This window comes from Acanthochromis polyacanthus, chromosome 11 (assembly GCF_021347895.1).
Source record: "Acanthochromis polyacanthus isolate Apoly-LR-REF ecotype Palm Island chromosome 11, KAUST_Apoly_ChrSc, whole genome shotgun sequence".
Lineage (NCBI taxonomy): Eukaryota > Metazoa > Chordata > Actinopteri > Pomacentridae > Acanthochromis > Acanthochromis polyacanthus.
In genome coordinates, this window is record NC_067123.1 from 41,109,046 (window position 1) to 41,135,667 (window position 26,622).

Sequence of the window (26,622 nt, forward strand, 5' to 3'; positions counted from 1 at the left end):
CCTCTGACAACATAACCTTCCAACAAGTCCTCAAATTCATACGACCGCATCGGTCGTTTGCACCGTGCACCGGAATACGACCTATGCGGTCGTATGAACGTTTGCGCCCCTACGGGGAAAACGAACACATTACGGGATTTAATTCGCAAAACGGCTTTTTTCTCACTTTCCCAACACGTTTTTAGGGTTATGGTTAAGGTTAGGGTTAGGGATAGTGACAGGGATAGTGTTAGATAAAAGTTTGTTCATGATGACGTTTCACCTGCGACTCCAGAGTGTCGATATTTACTCAACCGCCAGAGGTCGCATACGTCAAAACGTAACACTGGGTCGTAACACTGGGTCGTAATACGGACGTGTACAGACGACCTATGTGGTCGTTTTTCGTTTGAGGACAGGCTGTAACCTTCATAATATCTTGAAATGTCTGATTCGCCTTTATTCTGAACTCCTGCCCAAGACTGTGGTGTTCTTCTATACGTACAACCAGATTCCAGATCTGTTGGGCTTTGAAAACTCTGGAAGTGTGAGGAGCAGTAGAGATAGTTTGAAGAACTCTGAGGAGAGCTGCAAGGAGCTAACTGGTGTCATCTGGTTGGGGTGTCTCCTGGGTGCCTTCCTTAGGAGACCAGACTGGAACGAGCAGACCCAGATATCTCTGGAGGGATTCTGTATCTCATCTGGCCTGGGAACACCTCAAGATCTCACACGATGAACCATAAGACATTGCTTGGAAGGAGGAAAGCACCGGAAAACTGACCGTAGGAAGCGCCACAGACGTTTTCTAGATCTGCATATGCGATCCACAGCACCAAGTTCTTCTGAGTTTTTGACATAAAGATGAAACCATCTATTGGCTTTAAGGCTACCGTCATGAAAGATCGAGCATTTAACATTTAATTCAGCTCACTGGTTGAACACAGAGCTTGATTCACAGAAATGATGACTCCAAATCAAATATCATTGAGGAGACGTGACTAGAGGAGAAAGTGTGAGCTGACAGAGGTAAAGACGCCCACTAAAGAAACCGAATAATAATTACAGAGCAATTTGAGCTGCCGCTGTTTGAAATGATTGTGATTTCTGTGCTTCATTATATCAGAACAAAGTGAGCTCTGAAACCTGCACTGGAATTATCATTAATATCCAAACAGCGTCGATGAGGAGCTGAGCTGGTTAACAAACAGGAGGCAGATGATTGTGTCTGCTGGTTTTCATACGTCTCCATCACACCGGGCTGACTCACACCGGCAGGAAATCTGCTGCTTTACTGCAGCAGTCGATCATTGCATAACATCACCTGTGGCGTGTGGTGCTTTATGACGGTTGTATTCTGACTGAAACAGGCTCCTGGGTTCCTCTGAAAACGATAAAGCAACGTTCATTATGAAGAAGAAGAAACGAAGTAATTAAGATTAGAAAGTGACTGCTCTCTGTGGGCTGCAGCCTCTCTCAGCACGCCTGGAAGTCCTGGGAGCTGTGAGGAGATGCTAATTTAGATAGAAATCTGGAGGATTTGGTGGCCAAGTCAACACCTTGAACTCTTTGTTATCGTCATAAAACCGTCCCTGAGCGATGTTTGCTGTGTGGCAGGAAGCGCTGTTGTGCAGCCATGAAGCTGTTCACGGTCTGCAGCAGTTATTAGCTGATCAGATGATTTTTTAGTTTCCTCAACAGGTTTCTTTCCATGAACTGACTGGAAATGCAGTGAGACATTGTGTTCCAGATGTTAATGATCAACTCACCAATGGTTTGGGTTTTTTGTGTACATACCGGGAACACCATGTCCAAGAGTATCCATAGTCTTCCTCAGTAACAAGTGATGAAGCCTTTATTTGTCTCTACATCGGTCAAACAGTTTCTGTATTTGTATTCTGAAAACAGCTGACTGGGGACTACTGAATCAGCTATTTTCAGTTTCTGGTGTGTTAGAATGCTGTCAATCATTTGGAATCCATTTTCTCAAGATTTGTGACAAGTTCAGCTACAGGAGGTCCTCAGTTTACGACGTCCTCGACCTACAGCGTTTCATCGTTACATCAGAACTGGTTACATGGAACTAGTTGATGAGCAGAGTGGATGAATACGTTGTCACACGGCGCTATCAGACGGCTTTGTCTCCATTCTCTGGTTCTACTCCACCTTGGATTGTCTACATTCACTAACTTTTTACCTTCATTATGGCTCCCAGCGTAAGTCAGACTCTTCTGATGCTGGAAGGAAAGGAAAGCGTCTCCATGGAAGTGAAATTAGACAGAATAAAACGCTGGGAACAGAAACACCGACCAACATGGGTCAGGTTGTAAAAACAGGTCAACATATTCTGTTATCTTCTAGTAAAATGATTCATACATGCATGAAAGTCGTTGGTATTCATGACTTAATGAAGAACTGATGGATATCGTGAACGGATTTGTTGACATTTTCACTGGAGTTCAGACTTTCGGTGAAAATCGACTTCCGTAGAACCGTAGGACCTCCTGTAATACCAACGGCTTTGGACAATACAATATTTTTCTAAATTTAATTTAAAAAAACATTGAAATAGATCAGACTTATTATAGCATCTCCAACACAGTGCCTTTGTATTCTTTTGTCTCTTGTTTATGTAATTTCCAGCCTTTTGGTGAAAGAAAGCATCACTATAAATCAGAATTTACCTTCAGTATGAACATGTTTGGTTGAACTGTCAGCATGAGGAGTCAGAACAACTTCTACATGAAGGTGTTCCATCATCACAGCTCGTCAAAGCCTTTTTTATCTGCTTCTAAGAACTGACTGTTCACCTGCTGCCTGACGATGACTGACAGGTGCCAATGGAACAAGATAATCAGAGTTATTCCCTCGACCTGTCAGGGCTTCTAATGCTGTGGCTGATTTATCCGTACATCTGGAAAGAGGAGCTGATCCTGCAAGGAGAAGTATCTGTGTTTAAGGCTAATTGCTATTAAGTGTGTGTACTGGATTACTGATAATAACTGAAACAACATGTGGATTTTTAGACATTTATAGTGTCATTTCTATCGGTTTTAATTGGCAGTTGTAGTAAACTGAAGTTAGACTGAGTTTAAAAACGTGTAAATCCTGTCTGCGTGTTCAGATGGAAGGTCTGAGTTAAACACAGATTATCATCAGTTTTATTGTTCTCTGTCCTCCTCCCTATCAAAGACTATTTATTAATTTGTTCTCTTCAGATAAGACAGGCTGGTATTAATCTAAAGATGAGCAGAGAGAAATATATTGTCCAGATGCTTCTGATAAAAGGAGCTGAGGGGAAGCTGTAGTTTTCTGTGTTCACATCAGTGTTCTCCTCCTGTTTGTTTGTTTGGTTCTGATGATCTGAAAATCTTTGCTCTACTGACCGACTGACTCTGATCTGTTACACCAGAGCCAAATTTAGCTCTACCCTAATTCCTTTTTCTTTCTTTTCTTTTTTTGCAGAGATGCACAGATTTCCAGTCTGAGCTGCTCCCTGACGGTCGGAGGTCTCTGCTTCCTGTCCTCGTTAGAAACTTGTTGGTATTGACTGACTTGTTGGGACGCAGTGAAACGTGAACGCAACAACAAAACAAACAACCTGTGATGGTACATACCTAACCAGACGCTCTGCTTTCCTGCTGTTATTTCTGACATTGAACTAACCATAGACTCTACACTTTCCTGATTTTGTTAGAGACAGTGAACTAACCACAGACACTCCATTTTCCTGCTACTATTAGAGACAGTGAACTAACCACAGTCCAGTGTTGTACTTTAATCCTGTTAATATTCAGGGTTGATGGGAAGTGATATTTCAGGAAAGAAGCAGAACAAAGAATGATATTTTTATCCTTTTAAATAACGACTGTCCTTGAACATAATCTGAACGCAGCCTGAATCTGAAGTGAGCCGCTCTACAGGCCGTCTGACTAAACAGTTTGATGAAGAAGTGGAACACCTGTATGCTCCTCAACGTTCAGGGTTTAATCCCAGCTGCTGTTCTTTGTTGTCTCTGCATGGCATCAGGCTTTTGTCAGCTCTGGCATTCTGAAATGATTTTCTTGTTCCATCCATCCACTTTGACTGAAAGGTGACAGGCTCTAATTAAAATGCAGCATTTTATCTCCCCGGGTGCCACCAATCATCTTCTACACGTTCCCTTCGTAAAGCGGCCGCCCACACAACGCTTTAATTACAACATAAAAGCACGAATCCTGACATCTCCCAACGACAGCCATACCCTCTGCTCCAATCGCTTTTCAGACGGCGGTGATGGAGTTTCTAACCCATGTCGTCTGGCGTGTAGGACATGATGAATGCTCGTCCCTGCTCCGGCTGAGGCCTGATGTATGGCTGCTGGCATCATGGAGGTTAATAAACTGAAAGTCACAGAGACAAGAAGCTCCTGATCCGGTTGGACGGCGTTCAGTCAACAGCCTGTTGTGAAATTTCTTTTCAAATCAGTTTTCTCAGCGGTTTTATCGCCCTGTCTTCCCGTTACTGCAGGTTTCCTTCCACCCAAGGACACAATCGCTGTCATTCTCTCCGTCTCTCGGCCTTCCTCTCTCTCCTTTTACCTCTCGGTGTCTCTATTAGCGTCTTTCTTGCTGCCTTTGTGTCTAAAAGTGTTACAACATTTTCATCCAATGCAGGATGAATGATCGGGCACAGGATGTACTGAGTGTGAGCCTTTACATCTGTGCTCACCATCAGTTCATGTAAAATAAACCAATCAGTGCTGAAACACATTTTTCTTAGAGCTCAGTATGTACCCAGTCTGCTTTAGTACAAATCTTTATTACTGGCAATAGCCATAACCTCTGAATCCTAAACTCCTGCTGCGACTTGTTTGTTCAATCAAGAAATCAAACCTGACTTAATAACACCTTGCAAACAAATGAAGTCCATTCACAGAGTAGTCATTCAGTCATCAAGCAGTTGTTTAGCTGCTTTTCTGTTCACTGGTAGATTTTCAGTCAAAAAAGTCATTTTGTGTTGTCAGTCATTGTCTTTGCAGTCTGTCCCTCCCAACCAAAGACCAGCTGACCCTCTGGGCTCCGGTTTGCACCAACAGAGCTGACACCTGGTCATAAGAAAGAAAGAGAGCTCCTTCCAGAACAACAAGTATTCAGTTTAATGTCTTTTCAAAGGATAAGTCCAACATAACTTGATATTCTACTTCTACAATTCTACAATTTCATTTAGCAGACGCTTTTGTCCAAAGCGACGTACAACACAAGCAAGAATTCAGACATAAGGAAAAACCTGTAGTAAGAGCAAAAAGTGCAAAAAGTGCTTCAAGTGCGATTGGTCAAAGGTGTTGCCATCAAGTTGCAGAAGAATTGCCAACCCCCCCCCCCCCCCCCCCAACCCCTCCTTTTTTTTTTAAATACTTTGTCAGCGCTAAATAAGTGCTGGGTTTTGGACCACCTGACTTATTCTACCCCTAAGGTGGAGTCAGATTAAGTGCCTAGGTGTTCTCTGAACAATTGAGTCTTCAATTGTCTCTTAAAAGTAGAAAGGGACTCAGCAGAACGCACAGAGTTTGGTAGATTGTTCCACCATTTGGGAACAACAGAGGAAAAGAGTCTGGCTAGAGATATCGAGGGTTTTGGACCACCTGACTTATTCTACCTCTAAGGTGGAGTCACATTAAGTGCCTAGGTGTTCTCTGAACAATTACTTGATACCTACACCAGTCGCATCATAAAGTCTAAAATCTAGACAACACAGGAAACAAAACTAAAGACACGTAAACGAACAATGTCCATCTCTGGAGAGACATCATCTCCTCCAGGTGTTATGGTGTGTGTCCACAGACATGGGCGTTCTTCCCACATAGAAATGCACCACATCTAAATATTGCCCACTTGGATCTTCAGTCCTCATTTTAGTTCAACAATGACTAGTTTACTTTTTTTTTTTAAATTGTCTTTTTATTAGGAATGCAAGACATTACTTTACAGTTTAACAGTCGTAAATTGTCCTTGTTTCACTTTGTGTTCAATGTCCTTTCAAAAATAGCTTCCGTTCGTCCTGAAGTTAAGGACAATTTTCGCATACTTCAAAGTCTTTCAGGATATGCCTTCCTGTTTTGTTTTTTTTATATAAACAATATAAGTCAAACTCCAAACCCAGGAGAGAAGAGAGATGTTCCTTTAGAATTCCAGAGATCATACATCAAAGACCTGCATTCTCATGATTACACACAAATTACATTAAAAGACAAGACGCAGGCACATTATCACATAAGGTAAGAGCAGCTAAAATCAGATCTTAAAGGTTTTACGTACTCAGTCCATTCCAACCAAATTCTATAAAACTTATCTTTTTGTAATTTGAGGGAGAAGGATAATTTTTCCATAATGTAGATTTGGTGAACAATTTCAATCCATTCCTCAATGGTGGGTGGCTCCACTGTTAACCATTTCCTACTAACAGATTTTTGCTCACTACCAATAGTATCAACAGTAATATCTTATTGTTACAACTCCAGTTTTCAAAAAAATACACCACCAAGGTACATACTTTCACAAGTAAATGGAATATTCACACCAAATATCGACATAATATTTTTGTGAATCTCTACACAATATTTCTTAATTATTCTGCACTCCCAGAAGATATGAAAGTGATTAGCCCCCCTGGCCCTGCAGAGTCTCCAATATGCATCGTCAATACCCATATGTCGCTTCTGAATGGGTATAACAAAAAATCTTATATTCTTCCAGGTAAACTCACGCCACGTATTTGATCCTGTACTAGTTTAAATGTTTTACGAAAGTTTCACGAGGCGTCAGACCTCCACTCCCAACGCCTCATTTGGATAAAGTAGAAGTCAAGTCTGCTGCCTTCAGCTGCAGGCAACTCCAGGTCGATGTACCACAATACAGCTGGAAACGCACCACAACACAGCCAGAATGGGAAGCAAGACACTGAAGGATTGTATGGACACACCTTCAGTCCATAAACGTAGCTAATTGGTGAAACCAAGCAGATGAACAATCACTATTTACCCCCAAGGTGTGGATCTACTGCATTATAAGTACATGTTAAACAGCGTCATATATTACCTAATACAGTTCAGGATGTTGGGTTTCTTCCCCGTTAAAAGGCTGTTTATCTTGCCACCGTCGCCTTAAGGCTGCTCTGGGGGTTCATATGGGTTCTCTAAAGCATCTTGAGACAATTTGACCTGTAATTGGCGCTATATAAATAAAATTGAATTGAAGATGTCTGTTCCAGTGATTTACTTGGTTTGAAAGGAGACTTAAAGATGTCATCTACACCTTTAGTGCTCTGAACAAAGTCCAGACAACAGGCCTTTTACATTTAATGCCATCATGGTGGCTAAATAATGGCAGCATATTCTAAAGACGTTAAAAACATCTACGAGTCACCATTATTTTGTGCTTAACGTGTTTGTAAAGTCAACAGATTTCAAACCCTAACATTGTCTTTTCAAACAATGCCTACAAGAAAAGGAAGGTGAGATGTTGAGAAAACAACGGACTTGGTGCTGAACAAAGAGAGAGAGAGGCATTTTAACAACCGTAATAAGAAAAAAAAGAGTATGGATCCACCAAAAAACACAAAGGGAGATGAAGAAAATGATGATTCCAGTGGTGTAGTAATTATTTCCAAAGCTATATGTTGAACCTGAACTGCCATCTGTCTGACACCACTCATCAGTCTGGAGATCCCTACAGCTCAGTTTAATGTCAGGGAAAATATCTTTTCTTTGATTATCCATAGTTGCTGCAAATTGTAAAGGATGATTTAGGAAGACCAGATGGACTTAAGACTTATAAGTTTGATTGATCTACTTTTAAGACCGATTCTAACAAAGACTTAGAAACCAGAGCCAGGTTTAGTAAAGACCAGCTGATGTGACTCCATGCTGCCCACATTTTAGAAAGACGATGAAGCACAAATACTTTTACATCCACTAAAATATTACAATATGTCCAGCACCTTATAGTCCAGGAAACTTAATGTTCAGTGTTTTTATAGGTCTAGATGTGGTTTATAAGAAAACAGACTCACATTTCCACCCGGTAACTGCGTTATTAAATGTGATTCTGTGGACAAAACTCATCAAAATGTTTACTGCTGTTTGACACAAAGTCCAATAATCAGATTAATTTTGTGTTCTCCTGCAGTAATTCAGCCTGTTTACGGCCTTTATAAAACTACACAGAAGCCAATTTAATAATGTTTCCATGCTGGTGCAGATAAATGAATAAATCAGAGTAATGTAGGCCTGCTAGCTGTTCTTAAAAACCTGAATTTATTGACATTTACATCAGATTATTTTCAGTACTTCACAGCTGTATGTGGCCATAATTCATTATAATAAATGTAATTAGTGTCACCTGAAGCCATACTGGTGACAGAAAGCTGATGTATGTGTTAAGAAGTAATGAATTCACTCAAGTTAATTTAGGTTACTGTCAAAATCCACATTTCAGTATCAGTCATACTGACACAAACACCAGACTCATAATCATAAAAGCAAGTAAGTAATGAGTCAAGAGGACGTTTTACCTCTAATTTAATGCTTTTTCAGACTAGTCAGGACCTGTAGACTCTCAAAGGCCTCAGTTCTTTCCATGAAAGCCATAAGGAGTATTACGATAAAAGACACGGCATCACAAAGCAGAGCTCTGAAAAGCACTTCTGTGAATGAAAAAGCTTCCAGAGAGTGGACAGCAGTCAGAGAAAGCTGATTAAAAGGCCACAATGTTGAGGCTGTTGTAAAACACAGCAGCCGGTGTACAGTTTCAATCATTACATTGTCTGTAGGAGAGTTAAATGACCCAGAATAGAATTGATCATCTTAATCATTCCCCCTGATGGAGGTGAATGTGAGCGACGAATAATCGATCATCTCTTCAGTGTCTGCTCCTCTTTGCAGCCGAGCTGAAAACACACCCGGCTGCTGGTTCTGTGGATCCCTGTCGTTGAGTCACGGTGTGTTTGGGTGTGAAAAGGTGCTGCAGATGTGTGTGCAGGTTGCAGCAAACTCCCATCGCAGCGATATGAAACACTAGATTCCTGTTCACGTCGCCTGCAGCCTCGCGCTGAATACGCACTCAGAAACACATAAAATAACACACAGATGTGTAGGAGGTGTGCACACTTCTACGTAAAGGCTGGTGTTGGACACACACATGCCTGCAGCGTGTCGTCGCAGTAGAACAAACGTCGACTCCATCAACCGGCGCTGTCACCCGCAGTGACAGCAGCAGGATAACGCACTGTGGAATAAAGCATGCACACATCAAACCTGCAAACGCTCACCCCGGCCCCGCTCATTGTCTTTCCACCCACCACGCTCACATCCGATTGCTCTTCGTCTCATCACTCAAACACGGGAAGGAAGCGCCGCTGTGCACCTGATACACAACACAACAAAAACCTGATACACAACCTGACAACAACACTAACCTGACAACAACACCAACGCTGTCACAGCTACACTATAAGAGCCGTCAGAGGTCAGAGCAGAGCTGGTTTTCAATGACAGTGACGTTCTGTAGAGCATCCAGCAACAAGTGCTTCTCATACACTTTAAACCAATTAGGAACAGGCTGGCTTTTCTTTTTTTAAAGCTAATATTAGCTTCAGTTTGCCTTTGAAGTTCAGGAGATGGCAGCTGATGCTCCTTCATTTTAATCCACTTCTCCACTCTGTCTGCATGTTTAGCTGGTTTACGTTGCACATGTTGTAGCCAGCACGTTGCTAAAAAAGGCTTCACACCTCGCTCCTAGCTTGTATTTTTAGTACTGTTGAATTTAGGAGACTTTCATTCAGTTCTATTGCCAAAACTAGAGCAAGAATAAAACGGCTTCCTGCAGAATCACAGCTAATGTTAGCTACAAGCTAACTGCTCTCAAACATGGACTCAACCAGCAGCGTTTGGACTGAAACAGATTTGTGTCATATCATGTAATGGCTTAGCAGCATTTTACTTAATCCAATTCTCCACTATGACCCCACACACTTAGCTTGTTTATAATGCAGATGTTTTAGCCAAAGCAAGGCTACATAGCTGCTACTATCTGGAGCAAGTACGGTTAGCCTTTATCGTTTATGTGAGCGTATGCTGGTTTTCACTAAATTAATTCAGTTTAATTGCAAAAACTAGAGCAAGATCAAAACAGCTTTGCTAGCAAACAGCTAGCATTTGCTGTAACTTCTTTAAAGTAGCATTTGGACTAAAACAGATTCATGTCCTGTCATGTAGCGGTTGTTCATCTACGTCTACACATTTAGCTTGTTTATAGGACAATTATTTTGTCCAAAGCAAGGCTATAGTTCATTTAGTAGGTTTTAGTTTGTTTTGTCAAAACAAGACAAGAACAGATTCTGAAAAAGCTCAAAAGTAGTAACAAGTCTCCTCTCAATTATGCTTACCAATGAACTGAAACAGTAATTTAAATATTGACTTGGACTGGAAAGAGACTGACCCACAGCAAAGTTCACATCAGTACTACTTCTGACTGCAGATACAATAGAAATGTGACTGATGCCCAGCAGCTGAGTGATGATGGGGTGGACGTGGAGAACACTGCAGGGATTCCATTGAGTGATCTCTGGTTCAGGTCAGTCAGTCTGGATTTAAATCTCAGTAGTACAGTGGTTTCATCCTGGTTTGTCTCACTGTATAATGAAGTTTTAACATCACCCAGTCCTACAACAACAGATATGAATAAGGACACACCCACATTTCTGGTTGTTTCACATATTTTTGCCCACGAGTGGCAGCAGATGGCCTCAACAGGTAGACATGGATCTGAAAGCTCTGCAAAGCACCAACACAGCAGCACGTTTCAGTCTCAGGTTTCTAAAGGAGGGCTTTTGCTTTCTGCACGAACGTGATGCACGGAAATGAGACTCTTAGAACTCTGGTCGAGAGAATGTGTGGCTTTACCCGCCGTCTGCTCCCAACCTGCAGGGGGCAGCATATCGTAAACACGTCTATCACAGAACTAGAGTAGAAGAAGTTTGCCATCGTTTACTCCACTTACAACAGCATTTTACTGAATAGTTGCATTTCAGCAGCTAGTTTTCATTTCACGCCCTGAATCATTCATAACCCGGTTACCACGGTGATCACTGGGATGAATCTATAAAGATCTGAATTGCTGCTGCTAGGAGCTCCTGTTCTAACAGTTTTCCACGTCTCCATCCTTATTAGAAAAATCTGAAGGTGCGCAATGTGGAAATTTTCCACTTGAGAAGGGCAGTGTGAGGAGGTGTGGCTGATAAAAGGACGTGATTTGTTGGACCTCGCTGACGCATCAAACACACAAGCTTTACTGATGCCATGTGATATTTCACTGATAATGACAAAGATGTGGTTTAAAGCAACAGGAGATGCTAGTAAGCGATATTTGGCTTAAGATTGTTCTAAAAATCCCATAGTAGATACATTTGTAGCTTTAACATTTTATATTCTGAGCTATTAGAATATATTTACAGCCTTTAATGTACCAGAAACACACATTTTGCTCATACTATACATTACTAATCCTTTATTCTGTGTCTGAAGCACTGTTTTAGCTCCTGCATTTTTAAATTAACTTATGAAAAGCTCAGTCTCCTCCGATTGGTCAGCTCGTCAGGTAACATTGGTGAGTAACCACAGACTAAAGGTAAGACATGTAGCTCTTAAAAAAAAGCACCTCTCGTAAGGGAACTAGACAAGCCCTCAGTTGATGGCAGAACCACGCCATCTACTGGCTGCCACTGTGCAGCCCCTACCGTTACATGTAGCTTTCAATTTTGATCATCCTACGTATCTCCCTTCCTACTTGATCTGCTGACCTCTAACTCCACAACTGAGCAGGGGACCTTAGACTGATCTTCAGTGCCAAGTATGATTATCCTGACTTCAGCACTTGCAGAGATATCTGACCGGACATACCCACCCACCCACATACATACATACTTACCCAGCCAGCCAGATACCGAAGCGATCGCAGTAACCCCGCTGACGTACGTCAGGTGTGGTTAACAATGTTTAGCAATGCTGCTCATTCTTAGTTTTGGTCAGAACCAGCTGTTAGATCGGCTTCATGCAGATGTGTTCCATGATGATGCAGACAGAAGTAAAGCCTGGGCTTCAAACAAGGTGTTTCAGACAGGTGAGCAGAGTTTTCTGTAGGGAGAAGAACTCCCTCTGGGCTTTAAAGCGTCCACACCTTTTACCCTCACAGAAAAGCAGCTCTAGAGCACTCCTTAAAAGCAGAATATGGGATCTTTAACACATTGTAAGACTTTCTTACTGCGTGCAGACACGCTGAAATGCTTTTATCGAGCTGTATTTCTGAAGAAAACAACCAAAACTTACATTTTTTAACCTCACTGTGCTGGACACAAACGTTTGGCAGCAGATCTGGTCTTCCAGAGACTTTTCCACACGTTTAAAACACGGAACTTGAACATTTCTCTCAGTTCAGCACTGACAGACCACATGTTGGAGATCTTTCACCACCTTCAGCAACAGTTTCTCAGAATAGCTACGAGAAAAAGCTCCTTCACCTGGACTCAGCAGTGGAGCAGGAAGACAAGACAACACGAGCCGACGACGTCAACAATCAGGCTCCTGTTTCCACATCCAACAATTAACAAACATTTCCCTGCAAATTGGACCACATGAGACGCTTTAGGATGCGAGCGCTTTTCATCTGATGAATAATTTATCACCAGAATGAATCAACTTCCCGCCTGCTGTCTAAACGAGTGCACGTATGTGTGTGTGTGTGTGTGTGTGTGTGTGTACACCAGAGATCAGGTTTGTTGATGATGTTCGGCTGTTAACACACAACCTGACTAGAAACACAACTGTTTATCAGACTGATGCAAACAAGCGGCTGGTGTCTGAGTGTGTGTGAGTGTGAGTGCACGTTCAGCATACATACATACTAGTGTGCACCTGTGCGTGTGTGAGGATCATGGATGCATTATCCTGTGTTGTCCAGAATTGTAGGGGTGGATGATGGGTGAGGAGGAGGTGTGAGAGTGTGTTAGTGTGTGTTGGAGAGGGTGAGGAGGCAGGGGAATGATGGATGAAGAGATGGATGGAGGGATATCAGGGTTCAACCCCCGATTGTCGATTTTCTGTCAGTCCCAGTGGCTCTCGGCTTGAGGCGACGGAGTATCGATGACTTCCAGGTTCCCGTGCACAGATGTGTGTGTGTGTGTGTGTGTACCTGACAGTGCATGGATGTGTGTGTGTACCTGACGGTGCAGATGAGTGATGGCTGCAGGAACGGAGGAAGAGGAAGACCAGAAATGTGGGGGAAAACGACAAGAAGCGAGGAAGGTGAGTGGCGGTAAATGAGCGCCACGTCTGACGGATGGTTCACCTGAAAACTGCGAGGAGATGGAGGGACTGATGGATGGAGGAGGAGAAGTGAGTACAAATGAAATGAAAGAAGAATAGATGAGGAAAAAGGGTAAGAGCAGCAGAAAGAAAAGAGCAGCTGCCCTCCCAGTCGAACACTCACCCATCTATCTGCTCCCCGCTCTGAGCCCACCGACCAGACGAGTCCCGGCAGCGACAGCAGAGGAGGAGAGCAGCAAGGAGGGAAAGGAGGAGAGAGGAGCAGAGCGGTAGTCCCTCCACCGACCCACCGAGACGTCAGAAAAAAGAAGCTGCAACAGACAACACCAGCGAACAACTCCTGCTGATGAGAAATCCCCGGTTTACTCCAAATCCAGACGGAGCTGCTGACGGTGAAACACACACCAGCAAACACACACACACCAGCAAACACACACACACCAGCAAACACACACACAGCTGCCCGAGCGCTGTCGCAGCGACACCGAGAGCTGTGAGGCTCCTGAGGCCGGCGGTACGAGAGCAGAAACCTCCAACACCTCCTCCTCTGTTCACCTCCTGCTGCTGTTTGTCCTTTTATCCAGCTGGTCGCAGCTCAGAGACAGAATGAATGAAAGACACACAACCAGCGCTTCTCCTCCTCTTCTGCTTCTTTTTATTGCGGTTATTATTCCTCCACCGTGCAGCCGGCTGCTGGAGTCTCTCCTCTCTCGGTGTCCTTCAGAGTCGGACTGACTGCTGCTGCTCCACAGCAGAGGCTGGACTGCATTCACTCTATTCACTCCCTCTCTCTATCTCACTCTCTCCATCCCCCTCCTACCTCTCTCTCCTCTCCAGCTCCCTCGTCTCTGACTCTTTTCTCCTCTCAGTGAAAGCTTGATGTGGAGGATCGGGAGTGAAGGTCAGGAGTTGGAGGTTTTGATTTGATTTCCGTCGCTGATATCATCCCAGCGACATGTTCTGGTTTTAATCCGGTCGTGTCGTGCTTCGTGTTCCTACAGAGTTACGTTGAGGCTTCTTTACCTGCTGCTGTTCGAACGCCGTGGTTGTTTATTCATTTACAGTTTATTATTTGGGTTTGCTCTAAACTGAGAAACCTGTTGGCAGTTCTGGAAGGCGTGTCAAAAAGGAACACAAAAACAATCATTTTATCTTCAGCTTCCCGGTGCTCCCTGAATGATGAACCAAATCTAAGCCAAAAATCATGGTTTCATCAAATTTGCTTTTTTCTGCACATCTTTACAAATATACCAAAAATAGAAAAGCACTCAGAGAGTGCAGACCTCTGCCAAGGATAGAGAGGAAAACAGGAAACCCATGCAGTAAAGGATCATGAGCTGGAATCAAACCTGCATCTCTGACACAGTTCTGTTTATGAATCACCTTCTGAACCAGTTGAGCTATCTGGACACTTTGCTCCACTTTGTTGGACGACATACTAACCTATGATGTTTTTGTCATATTTTGGACCACATACTAAAACATACTGTAGCACTGAGCGGCGACTTAAGGCAGGAATGACGAAGGATCTTACAGTTAGCACACCAGGATTTATTGTCTCTACCACAATAAGCACTCCAGGCCGAGGTCACTCCTCCCGTAACCCCCCTGAGCTACGGTACACATGAAAACAACAAACACACAAACAAAGTCAGAACACAGAACTGAACTAACCAAATGCAACCAGTAATTAAATAACGTCTGGAACAAACAAACAACCCCGTAAAACAATTCCCAAAGAACACATAATTCCCCCCATGATGCCTAGCGGCCCCCCTACCCGGAACACAGTCACAGCGGCCCCCACGGCCGCTACAATACTAAAAAATTCAAAGTGATCCAGAATCCTTTCCGGATTGCCACCAAAATTAAATCAGCTCTTCCTCTTACCATAGTCTACATCCACTCCAAATTTCATCTGAATCTGCCCAGGCGTTTTTGAATTATCTTGCTAACAGACAGACAGACAGACAGACAGACAGACAGACAGACAGACAGACGCAGGGTGTCACATAACCTCCTTGGTGGAGGTAAATAGACCAGCTGCAAAAGAAACCTTCATTCTTTAGCTCTACTGAGAAGTCGTAAACATTCAGGTGGGACCACCGGTCACAGGCCAATGTTCCAGATGACCTGCAGGCAGTGTTCAGTCACAGAACAGAGAGGAAAAAGGAAACACACTGGATCAATAAAATAAAAGCAGCACGGCTCGAAAACGGTAAACAGAGGAGGAAGTTATCAGCAAACGGTTTGAAGATACATTCTGCACGGTGAAATGTCTTTCTGGAATTTATGTGCTGAACGACATGACGGGTTTGTTGAGGCTGTAAAACTGTAAATGGGTAAATATTCAATTCATCCATCCATCCTCCATACACCACTTAATCCCATTACGCTTGTTTTATGATTGACGTGTTGCATCATTTTAGCCACGCCCTCTCACACCGTCCTTATGCAGAAAATTTCTGTCGTGCACCACCTTTTGCTAACGTGGATGGAAACACGTGAAAAACTGGAGGAAGAACAGGAGCTCCAAGCAGCAGAAGTTCAGAAATCCAGACATTTATAGGAGTCATCCCAGAGATCACCGTGGTAACCGGGTTATCAGCGGTTCAAGACTAGTTGCTGAAATGCAGCTGTTCTGTAGAATGCCATGTTGTACGTGGTGAAAATGATCCCAGACTTATTCTACTCTAGTTTAGCACTGTGGTAGACGTGTGTAGAATAATATAATGTAGTGGCAAATATAAACAAAGCCGTCTGATAGCACCTCCTAACGACTGGACATACAGTATTCATCCACTCTGCTCACCAACTAGTTCCACAGAACCAGTTCTGACATAACGATGAAATGCCCTATGTTAAACCGAAGACCGACCCATGATCAGTTCTGATGCAACGGTGAAACGATGTAAGTCGATGACGTCATAAACCGAGGACCTCCTGTATGTACCAGGCTCTGATCTGGGTGTTCTGTCCATGAGGAACTCCAGATGCTTTCACCAGAAGTAAAGCCACAGAGCTAAACCACCAGAAGTCAAACCACCAGAAGTCAAACCACCAGAGCCAAACCAGTGGCCTCAGATGTTCTCTGAATGTTCTCTCCCGGACACCTCTGGATGTTCAGTAGAACTTGGCACTGACAGTCCAACCCTGGCTGATGAATTTACTCAAAGGTTGAAGAAACCATCCTACATGCTCCTGCTATACCTGACCAGATGTTTCTCCTCCAGTCCTGGACATGGAGACACCACAGTAATTACCCTCAAATAATTACACAATCAATCATAAAGTATTTAGGAGCAGCTGCCTGATGTGTTGTTGGTCCTTCATGTTCTGCTGAAACAGCAGGAATGGATGGAGGCCTGGAGTGTTTCTCCTCATGTTAATGTGCTTTCTCATTTAGAATCTTCTCTGCATATGAAGTCCTCCCAGTGACGATTTGACGAGGATGGAAGACCCGAAGCTACCAGATGAGAAATTACCCAAACATTTGACTGCTATACACCTACCTGCATTCTCAGAAACCCGTTATATCTTCCTGCTTATGTTTGTTTGTGACGTATTACACTTATCTTTACCATTTACTACTTCAGAGTCGATGCTTTACAGTCGAGCAATCAAATATGAGCTGGGGTATCAGAATAAAAGCTGCAGAGATCTCAAAAGCTCCATGAGGACGAGTCTAAACTGCATGATGCCACAAACAGAGGGCTTTTCTTTAGAGACTTATGGTCAAATTTTACTGGAACTTTGGCTCCACGCTGCTGTTAAAAGGCTGATCATGTGTGGTTTCAGCTTCTGTAGCTTCTGAGACAGATATCTGCAGCATCATTCCATCTGTAATTCCATGTTGACTAGTTGTAGGATATCTGTCACTGTGACTATGAGGTTGGCTGGTTAGGATGCTGCCATGAACCAACAGCAGACTTTCATCAAAAACACATCAGTTTGAGACCATTAGTTGCAGACTTAGGATTCGTTTTTTGTAATTGTTTACTTTTAAAACTCTGTGGTTAGGTTTAGGAGAACCGCTTTGTTCAACACTTTAACATGCTGGGTTATTCAGCTACACCTGTGTTTGGTTCTCTGTTTAAACCTTCTGCTCCTGTTTTGTTCTCTGTGAAATCAACAAAGATTGGATGAAAACTGACAAAACGAGGCACACAATGAATAAAACAAGACAAAACTACAATAAGACACAGAAAACAAAAAGAGACACAGGATGACAAAAACGAGACATAAAGCGACAACAACGAGACACAAAATGACAAACAATAGATAAAACTGACAAAAACACAACACAAAATGACAAAAAAGAGGCACAAAATGAATAAAACAAGACAAAACAACGAGACACAAAACAACGAAAAATAGACACTGACAAAAACGAGACATAAAGCGACAACAATGAGACACAAAATGACAAAAATGAAACACAAAATTGTCAGGGCCCGGGGGGGGGGGGGGGGCACCACAGACAACAGGCAGACAAACTAAGACTGAAACAAGGGCTTTACTTCACAGAACCAAAGCAAACCAAACTCCATACAGAAAATAGTAAATTTAACCCAAACCAAGCAGAACTCTAGAATAACCAAGAACTACAGCTGAAACTGGTCACAACACCCACAGAAAACCTAAATTTAAAGCAAACGGCTCAACTCGCGATTCATCAAGTTCAAACGGAGGGAGGAAGGCAGACCAGAACCAAGACTGACCTGTGCAGAGTGGTGAACAGGGAGCCAGCAGAGACGGAGCGGGAAGCTGGGGGGTTATAGGGCTCCAACAGTCGGGCAGGACAACGTAGTCAGGGGGAATCCGGAGCTGAAGCGGAGTGGCTGGTGAAGAGCCTACAGGGGCAACGATCCTGCAGGGAGGTGAAGGGTGAGCCCAGCTTTATCCACCGCTGATTATTGATCAGGCCCAGCTGTGCTCCCTCCACAGCTGGAGTCAATCAGCCCCAATCACAGGCACAGCACAGAGGAGGCGAAACCGAGAGACAGGAGAGACAAGATGAGGAGAAAAGGAGGGACAGGGAGGAGAAGAGGGGAAAGAAGAAGGTAGACAGGGAGCCAGGGTGGAACCACGACATAAATGACAAAAATTAGATAAAAACTGACAAAAAATGACAAAAACAAGACACAAGACAAGACACAAAACGACAAAAATTAGATAAAGACTGATGAAAACATGACAAAAAAATGACAAAAACAAGACAAAATCTTCAGTTTGCTCTCCTTGTCAGTCTCTGGTTTGTACATTTAGTTTTTTCTGCCTTCTTTGCCTTCCTCCTCTCTGTTTATTTGCTTTCCTCATGTTCCTTGTGCTGTTTTATTTTCTCCTGGAGTTTTGAGATTCGTTTCTCCTCTGGATGAGAATTTTAGCTCATGGATGTTGTATTTTCCTCCAGCCGTCTCGTGTTTGTTGTAGGGCTGGACCCAAATATTCGAATATTTGTTTGCTACGGCGGTGTCCAGATATTCATTTTGGGATCCGAATATTCGGCCGGAACCCCGGTCGGACGGTACCGGGCGGAATGAATATTCGGATATTCGCCTTTAATAGGACCCGATTATCCGGAGCCCAGAAACCACTGTTCGGGCCAGCCCTAGTTTGTTGGTCACCTTCTGCTAAATGAGCTCCAGCATTGTGATGATAAATAACAGAGTGGTTGTGTTGTTCATCTGTGTGTGTTTCATGTTTGTATTGTGTGTTTTTTCCCCTACAGATGGTCACATAAATTCATGCTGCTCAATAAAACACAGGGAACACGTGTGGAACATGAACTCACCACACACACACACACACACACACACACACACACATATTATGTTTTTCTATCATTGTGGGGACATACCATTGACTCCCATTCATATCTAACCCCTAACCCTAACCCAAACCTAACCCTAACCTTAACCCTCTACCTAACCCTAACCCAGACCAAAACAATGTCTAACCCTAAAGAAACGTTTTTGCACTTTTACTTTTTTCAGTAACAACAACATGGCCAAGGATGTTGTGAGGACATTTTGTCCCCACAATGTAGCAAATGCTAAAACACAAACACACACACACAAACACACACACACACACAAACACACACACACACACTCTGAAGGAAAACAGTCCGGTCCTGATGGTGGAGGAGCTTCAGGGAGAATCCTCACCAGGGAGCATCTCTGTCTGCATGAGTCACTGCATAAAATCTCCATCTTAATTCATTTCCTCCATTTCTGAGCTCCAAAATGTTTTTTTCTTGAAGCTGAATTAGAATTTTTTTTGCCTCGAGGGCAGAAGAATCTGAGAGTGAAAGTGAAGCAGATCCTTCATCAGTCAGACTGACGGCGTCGTTCAGAACACCTGGAATCCAGGTAGAGCTGAATGTTCTGCTCCATTTCTGGTTCTAAACGCTGCATTAATGCTGCACATTTACCCTCTATAGCAGGACAGTCAAACTCATCTTAGTCCATGTTCCACATCCAGTCCAGTCTGATCTCCAGTAAAACCAGTAAAACCACAGCATGATAATCGTAAATAACCACAACTCCTCATGGATCCTTTGGTTTAGTGCAGAAATGTTCACATTCAAGGAATTATCTTTTTACCAAACATCATGAACAACCTGAAGTTTATTGAGAAAAATAAGTTCATTTTCATCCACATTCATCCTCAGTTTATCATTTCCACATTACAACTTCCAGATCACAGAGTGTCTACAAAGGAACACAACATTTAGTCACCTGGACCTGAACCATGGAGGATTTACTGGAGGATCAGAACCACAAAAAGACAACAAAACAACAAAAACAAGACAAAATATTCCAAAAAAGATCCAAAATGACAAGAAAATACAAATGAAAAGAATTAGACAAAAAATGATGAAAGCGAGAAACAAACCGACAAAAATAGACTAACAACACAAAACAACAAAAACGATGCACAAAGACAATAAATAATGACAAAATGACAAAAATAAGACAAAAAACACAAATGAGGCAATAAAGAAAACATAAAACTACAAAAATGAGAAAAAATAAAAAACAGACAAAATATATGAAAAATGAGACACAAAATTTTAATCTCATAATTCTGTCTCAGGAAGTGAAACTTATTAGAAACCAGCAGAAACACACTAAACTCGAAGATTCAACAATGAAAATGAACTTTTATGCTCATTTAAATCAGCATCAATATTCTACTGAGCTATACAGCTGGTTTTACCAGTATAACCAGTATAACCAGGTCCAGACTGGCTCCTGCAGCTCCCTATCATCTGCTCCACATGAAGATAAACGAGCGCTGCTCAGTACTGACAGAAACATCACTTTTGGATGTTTTTGCTGAGTGCAGAGCGTGAGATGAATTCTGATACACCTGGATCCTCCACGTCTCTTCTCCTCCTTCTTCTCCTCTTTCTCCTCCTTCTTCTTCTTTTTCTTCTCCTCCTCCTCCTTTTTCTCCTTCTCCCTCTCCTCCTTCTCCTCCTTCTTCAGACCATCCTCTGCTCGGTCCTCCTCCTCCATAATGAAACTAAGGTCTGGATCTGTAGGCGACTCAACTCCTGATAAAGACTTTTTGCTGTGATGGACTCGAGGCACTTTGAGAGGAGCTCAACCACAAACGCTGCCGGCACATTTACATCCCAGCAGCCAGAAACACTTCCTTACACTGAGTGTTTGTAAACCGGACTGATCCTGGATCAGGAGGAGGAGGAGGCTGATGGAGGAGGATCCGGGTTTCAGAAAAAGGAACCACCAGCAGCAGATAAATGGACCAAATGGAGTCTGTTTTAAATGGATCAGTAGCAGTAGGTGGAGAGGATGATGAGGCGTGATGCCAGTATGAAGAGGAAGGAGGACGCTGATGGGAATGAGAAGCAGGATCTGATTATTCTACGTCTCTACGGCTGGATTTAACCAACGACTCACCTTAAAACAGAATATCTGATCAACACGACAAACGGTAGTAAAACAAACACAGAACCTGATGGTCCTGTTCTCATGTTTTAGCATTAAAGTCATGCAGGTGATTCATGAAACTCTGTTCAGCTGATCAATCATGAGATCTACAGCTGATTACTGCAAAAAACTCAAAAGAGCTGCAGAGACTGACCGAGTGAAGAAGGATTCTGATGAAGAACCACTACAGAGAGCGTTTGTCTCTCCAGTTAAATTATTATGAATCATTATGAATCCAGTTCAGTGAAGACGATTGATCACGACGTGGACGTTTAATGAGCTCTAATCCTGGAGGAGACGTGAAGAAGGTAAATCAACTCAAACACATCAGGCTACAACTTTGTCTGCTCCATATAAAAACAAAACTCATGTTTGTCATTTTCTGGCTGATTTAAAGAGCAATCTGAGATGGAGCAGAACTTCTTCTCACTGAGGTTTAGTTTCACATTCAGCAGAAGGATCCAGAAACAGGAAAGAAACTCTGACTGAAGGTTTGGTTGGAGATTAGAAAGTGATGTTTGATGGTTTAAATCAGCATTAAAGTAAATCTGTGCTGGAAGTCTTTATTGGAGTTAAACCACATGTTCAACGCTTAGATCCCAGATAAACCAATACATTTTGTGTTCTGCTGAAAATTCCTCTAGTTTTTTCATATTACATTCTTTGTTTTTCTTTTCCAGTATCTTGCAGTTCTACTTCTGTCCACAAACAAAACAGATTCAATCATTCACTCAACCAGAAGCTTCTAGCGGTGATAGTTTACCTGCTGATGAAAACATGATGTTAGTCATTAAAACTGAAGAACTGAACTAGATGTTCTTCATGTCTTCAGCTCCAGTCTCCACAGAGTTAACTTTCTATCTGAAGCGTATTTTCTCAGAAGTACCTCTGAACAACATGCCTTTACTATTCATGTCACCATCGCTCCTTTTTCAGCCACTTTTTAATCACACGTGTGCACCCTGGTGACCCAGAACACGGAGAAGAAGCTTCCAACGTGCAGTAGGAGGTTGAGTTTTACCTGAACATCGTGTTTCCTCCAAACCCTCCATGCAGAGCCTGACCGAACAACAGAACTAAGACAAGTTAAAAGGATACTGAGGAATAAAGGTCCTACATGAGAAGAACACTCTGGGTGGAACTTCATCCTCACTTCCTGCTTCCTTACAGGGACTTTGTGGCTCTTTCAAATTAAAAGCCTTTCCAACAACGTCAGAAGTGAGAAGATGACCAAGAGCACAAAGCTGCCATCAAAGCAAAGGGAGTCTGCTCTGAGGAATCCGAAATATATTAAGAGTTATTTCACATTTGTTTGTTTGCTGCATAATTCTCTGTATCTTATTTCACAGTTTTAATGTCAGTATGAATCTACGATGTAGAATGTAGTAAAAATAAAGAAAAAACATTGAATGAGAACCTTCTACTTTCATAACATCTTTAGAAATGTTGGAACACATTTAGTTTTACACATTATTATGTTATCCAGTCTTTATTTGTATACTTTTAAAACTGTTTTATAGTTGTATTCATTTTAAATCCTCATGATCTGAGCACATTTCTTCTGAATTCATCATTTTTAATTCGACTTGTGAACAGCTGCTGGTTTCAAAATGGAACTAAATCAATGAATTAGAATTATTTACTTTGGGAAAATAAAATTCTTTTAGTTGTAAATGAACATATTTTGAGGATTACCTCTTTAAAAAAGTGCTCCTGTGTTCTTAAAGCATCAGTATTCAGTCTGAGACTCCTTCAGTTGATTGTCAGAGACAGTTTTAAGTTTTTTTTTATTTCAAGATAAAAACAGCTTTGATTTAAATCCCCCATTCACCACCAAGTCCATCAAACAACTTAAAAACTACATTTCTGAGCCGTGGTGTCCCACTGAGGCTCTTCAGGCGAGCGTTCTTGTGTTTGCCTCCATTTCCGTCCCAGCGAGCCGTCGTTAACGCCACATGGAATAAACGTCCTCTGGATGACTTCAGTCACACACATCTGGACTCATTAACGCTCCGTTTTCTGGGACGTCAACGACACGTCCGCTTAGATTCTGTCTGGTTGTGGAGGAAAAAAGAATCTGACAGAAAACCGGAGAGTTCCACGCTTTATTTTCTCCTAAGGCTGCATGTTTAGTTTGTCTAAAACACAGAATAAATGTGATTACATCAAATAAACCCACGCTGAGTGATACTAAAGTTTAAAGGGTTGAGTTTCATTTATTTAGTTTCAAAGACAGGTGCAAAGTGAAACAGAGGCATTGAACATTTTCTGCTGGAACTGTGAGCAGATAAATGCCCCCCCAGCATCTATAAATGCAACCAAACAGACTCTGATAATGACCAGATTTCAGTTAAAAAATCTCAGATCAGCGTCTGTCCTCTGGGACTTTATTAAAGATAATTCTGCCAAAGTCAGTGATTTGTCTTCACCAAAACATGAACAAAACCTTCTAGAAAACAACCAATGAAACATAAATGAAGCTTCAGAAGTCTTTATTGACTAACTTCTTATATATTCCTGAGAGCACCCATATGACAGTCCACATAAACACAGCATTCCACGTTTTTCTTTCCATTTTCCAGCTCCTGCTGAGGGATCCAGGTCAGATGAGATATAAAACCCCTCCAGGGAGTTCTGGGTCTCCTCCCATTGGATGTGCCCTAAAAACCTCCAGAGAAAGACCAATCAGTTGCTTCCTGATGATGTGAAGGAGCAGAATCTCTACTTGGAGCTCCTCACATCATCTCCAAGTCTGAGCCCAAAGTCCTACAAGGAAACCTCACTGTGGACGACTGCATCCATGATCTGCTGCTGGTGAGCATCCAGAGATCATCCCTCTGCTAAACACAGAGCTCCTCCCTCTGTCTCACCACCTTCTTCTCAACATGGCTGCATTTCCTGTCACTCATGAACAACATCCTGAGGATTGTAAGTACAGGAGGTCCTCCACTTACATCACAGTTCTGTTCCTACTGATCTACGTACGTCCATTTTCACTTTAAGTCAGAAATGTAAACAGAGTCATCACGCTAACCATCAGTTTACATATTTATACAACTACAGGAACACAAACAGTCATTAGCTCACACTGAAACACAACTCAGTAGGAAAATAGCAGAGAAAATGTAAACTAAAAGTCTGACTGACGCTGGGGGACATAAAGAAGTCAGTGGATGAAGAACAATCCAATGTGGCTGCAAATATAAAGAAAGCCGTCTGATAGCACGGTGTGACGGCTGCATTCAGGATTCATCCTGTGTTTTATCTGTAGTTCTGCAGTAAGATCCTGCAGCAGATGAACTAAACTGCTCCTTATTTATATCTAATGAGGAGACTGCTTTTACCAAACAACAAAACATTACATGATAGTTTTCTGATTCTACAAACATGTTTCACCATGCTGAATGTGTCTTTCAACAGTTTGCTGACATTTTGCTCCTCTGCACGCCGTTTTTGAACCCATCCATCCATCCATCCATCATCCATCCATCCATTCATCATCCATTCATCCATCCATCCATCATCCATTCATCCATCCATCATCCATCCATCCATCCATTCATCCATCCATCCATCCATCCATCATCCATCCATCCATCCATCCATCCATCCATCCATCCATCCATCCATCATCCATTCATCCATCCATCCATCCATCCATCCATCCATCCATCATCCATTCATCCATCCATCCATCCATCCATCATCCATTCATCCATCCATCCATCCATCCATCCATCATCCATTCATCCATCCATCCATCCATCCATCCATCATCCATTCATCCATCCATCATCCATCCATCCATCCATCCATCCATTCATCCATCCATCCATCCATCCATCCATCATCCATCCATCCATCCATCATCCATCCATCCATCCATCCATCATCCATTCATCCATCCATCCATCCATCCATCCATCATCCATTCATCCATCCATCCATCCATCATCCATCCATCCATCCATCATCCATCCGTCCATCCATCCATCCATCCATTCTCTATCCACCGCTTTATCCTCACTAGGGTCATGGGGGTGCTGGAGTCTATCCCAGCTGACTCTGGTGAAGGCAGGGGACACCCTGGACAGGTCACCAGTCTGTCACAGGGCCCGTTTTTGATCCCTGCTGCTTTAATTTGTTCTCTTTTCACTGCCTGCAGTTCAACTGATCAATCACCTCATCGATCCTGTGCTAGGAGAGTAGATTTTTTAGGTTTTATGCATGTTTTTCTTTTTTTTACAGGATGTGGTGCAACAGATTCATTTTAGTGATTCTTGAAAGGAGAATAAATTGGTTTTAATGAGACGTAGTGATTTTAAACTGACGTTCATCTTTATGACGAGTGTTTCCAGATCACATTTATTAGTTCCAGGACCATCTGAAAGCTGAAAACCTTCTTCTGTTTTTACAGCTTCATCCAGATAAAGGGTGTCTGTCTGATGGTTTTTCTAACTGATACGATGCTTTAAAACCTGTTTGGTGTTTAGAGGTCTGAAGCAAACCACCAGAGGTTAATTAAAGCTGAACAGAGAACACAAACAGCAGCTGTTAGTCTGATTATTTAACAAACTCCAATGAAAAGTTACAGAAACTAAATGATTTAAAGAATCATTTTCAGTGTAAAGTCCTGAACCTCTACAGAAACTATTTTACTGATCATTGTCATTGATTCCTCCAACAGATTACAAGTGTTAGATCCTTAGAACCAGGCGATGAGGGGGGCAACAGGAAGCAGGAAAACTGGTCATCAAAAATATGATTTTCTGATGAAAACCACCCTGCTCCACCACCTAATGAGTCCTTTACAGAATCTAGTTGGAATGAAATGTTTTATTTTGGTGATTTTTAAACAAGTCCTGTAGAATAAAAATGATTTTAATGAAATATCAGGACTCCATTCTTGGATTTGTTCATTTTTCTCATTGGAAGGACTTCAGGAAAGTTCAGATTCTGGCAGTTTGTGTCTGATAAATGCTGTCATTTTGGGGTTTTTCCATTCAGAGGGTTGAAATCTTGTTTTCACCTCCTACCAGCAGCAATAAAATCTGTTTTAGATGAAAGAAAATGATTCAGATCGGGACCACTGCTGTAAAACAATCCAGAAACCTGATTAGTGAGCAGACTGAATGGAATGAGGAGCCGGTCATCAGATCAGCTGCTGAGGCTCAGCTTCATTCAGCTGCTGGTTATCTCTGCTGCTGTTTTCATCCTCTGTCCATCCTCTGTTCACACCGAGGAGACGCAGAGACGGAGGTGAACTGACTCCTGCTGCTCGCCGGCAGAATAACGATCAGCCGCTCAGCATGCCGCTCACACATCCTC

At 42.5% G+C, this 26,622-nt stretch overlaps 1 protein-coding gene across 2 annotated transcripts in view; it reads right to left on the minus strand.

Moving 5' to 3' along the window:
- The window catches only part of LOC110965025 (glutamate receptor ionotropic, kainate 5-like), a 310,421-nt gene extending 296,108 nt beyond the window's left edge, over positions 1-14,313 (minus strand). The window contains exon 1 of one of the 2 annotated variants that reach the window (XM_051956156.1): positions 13,497-14,313. The gene's annotated coding sequence lies outside the window, so the exon portion shown is untranslated. The remainder of the gene's footprint in view (positions 1-13,496) is intronic. The other variant, XM_051956157.1, reaches the window with a different exon arrangement.
- Positions 14,314-26,622: the final 12,309 nt, after the last annotated feature.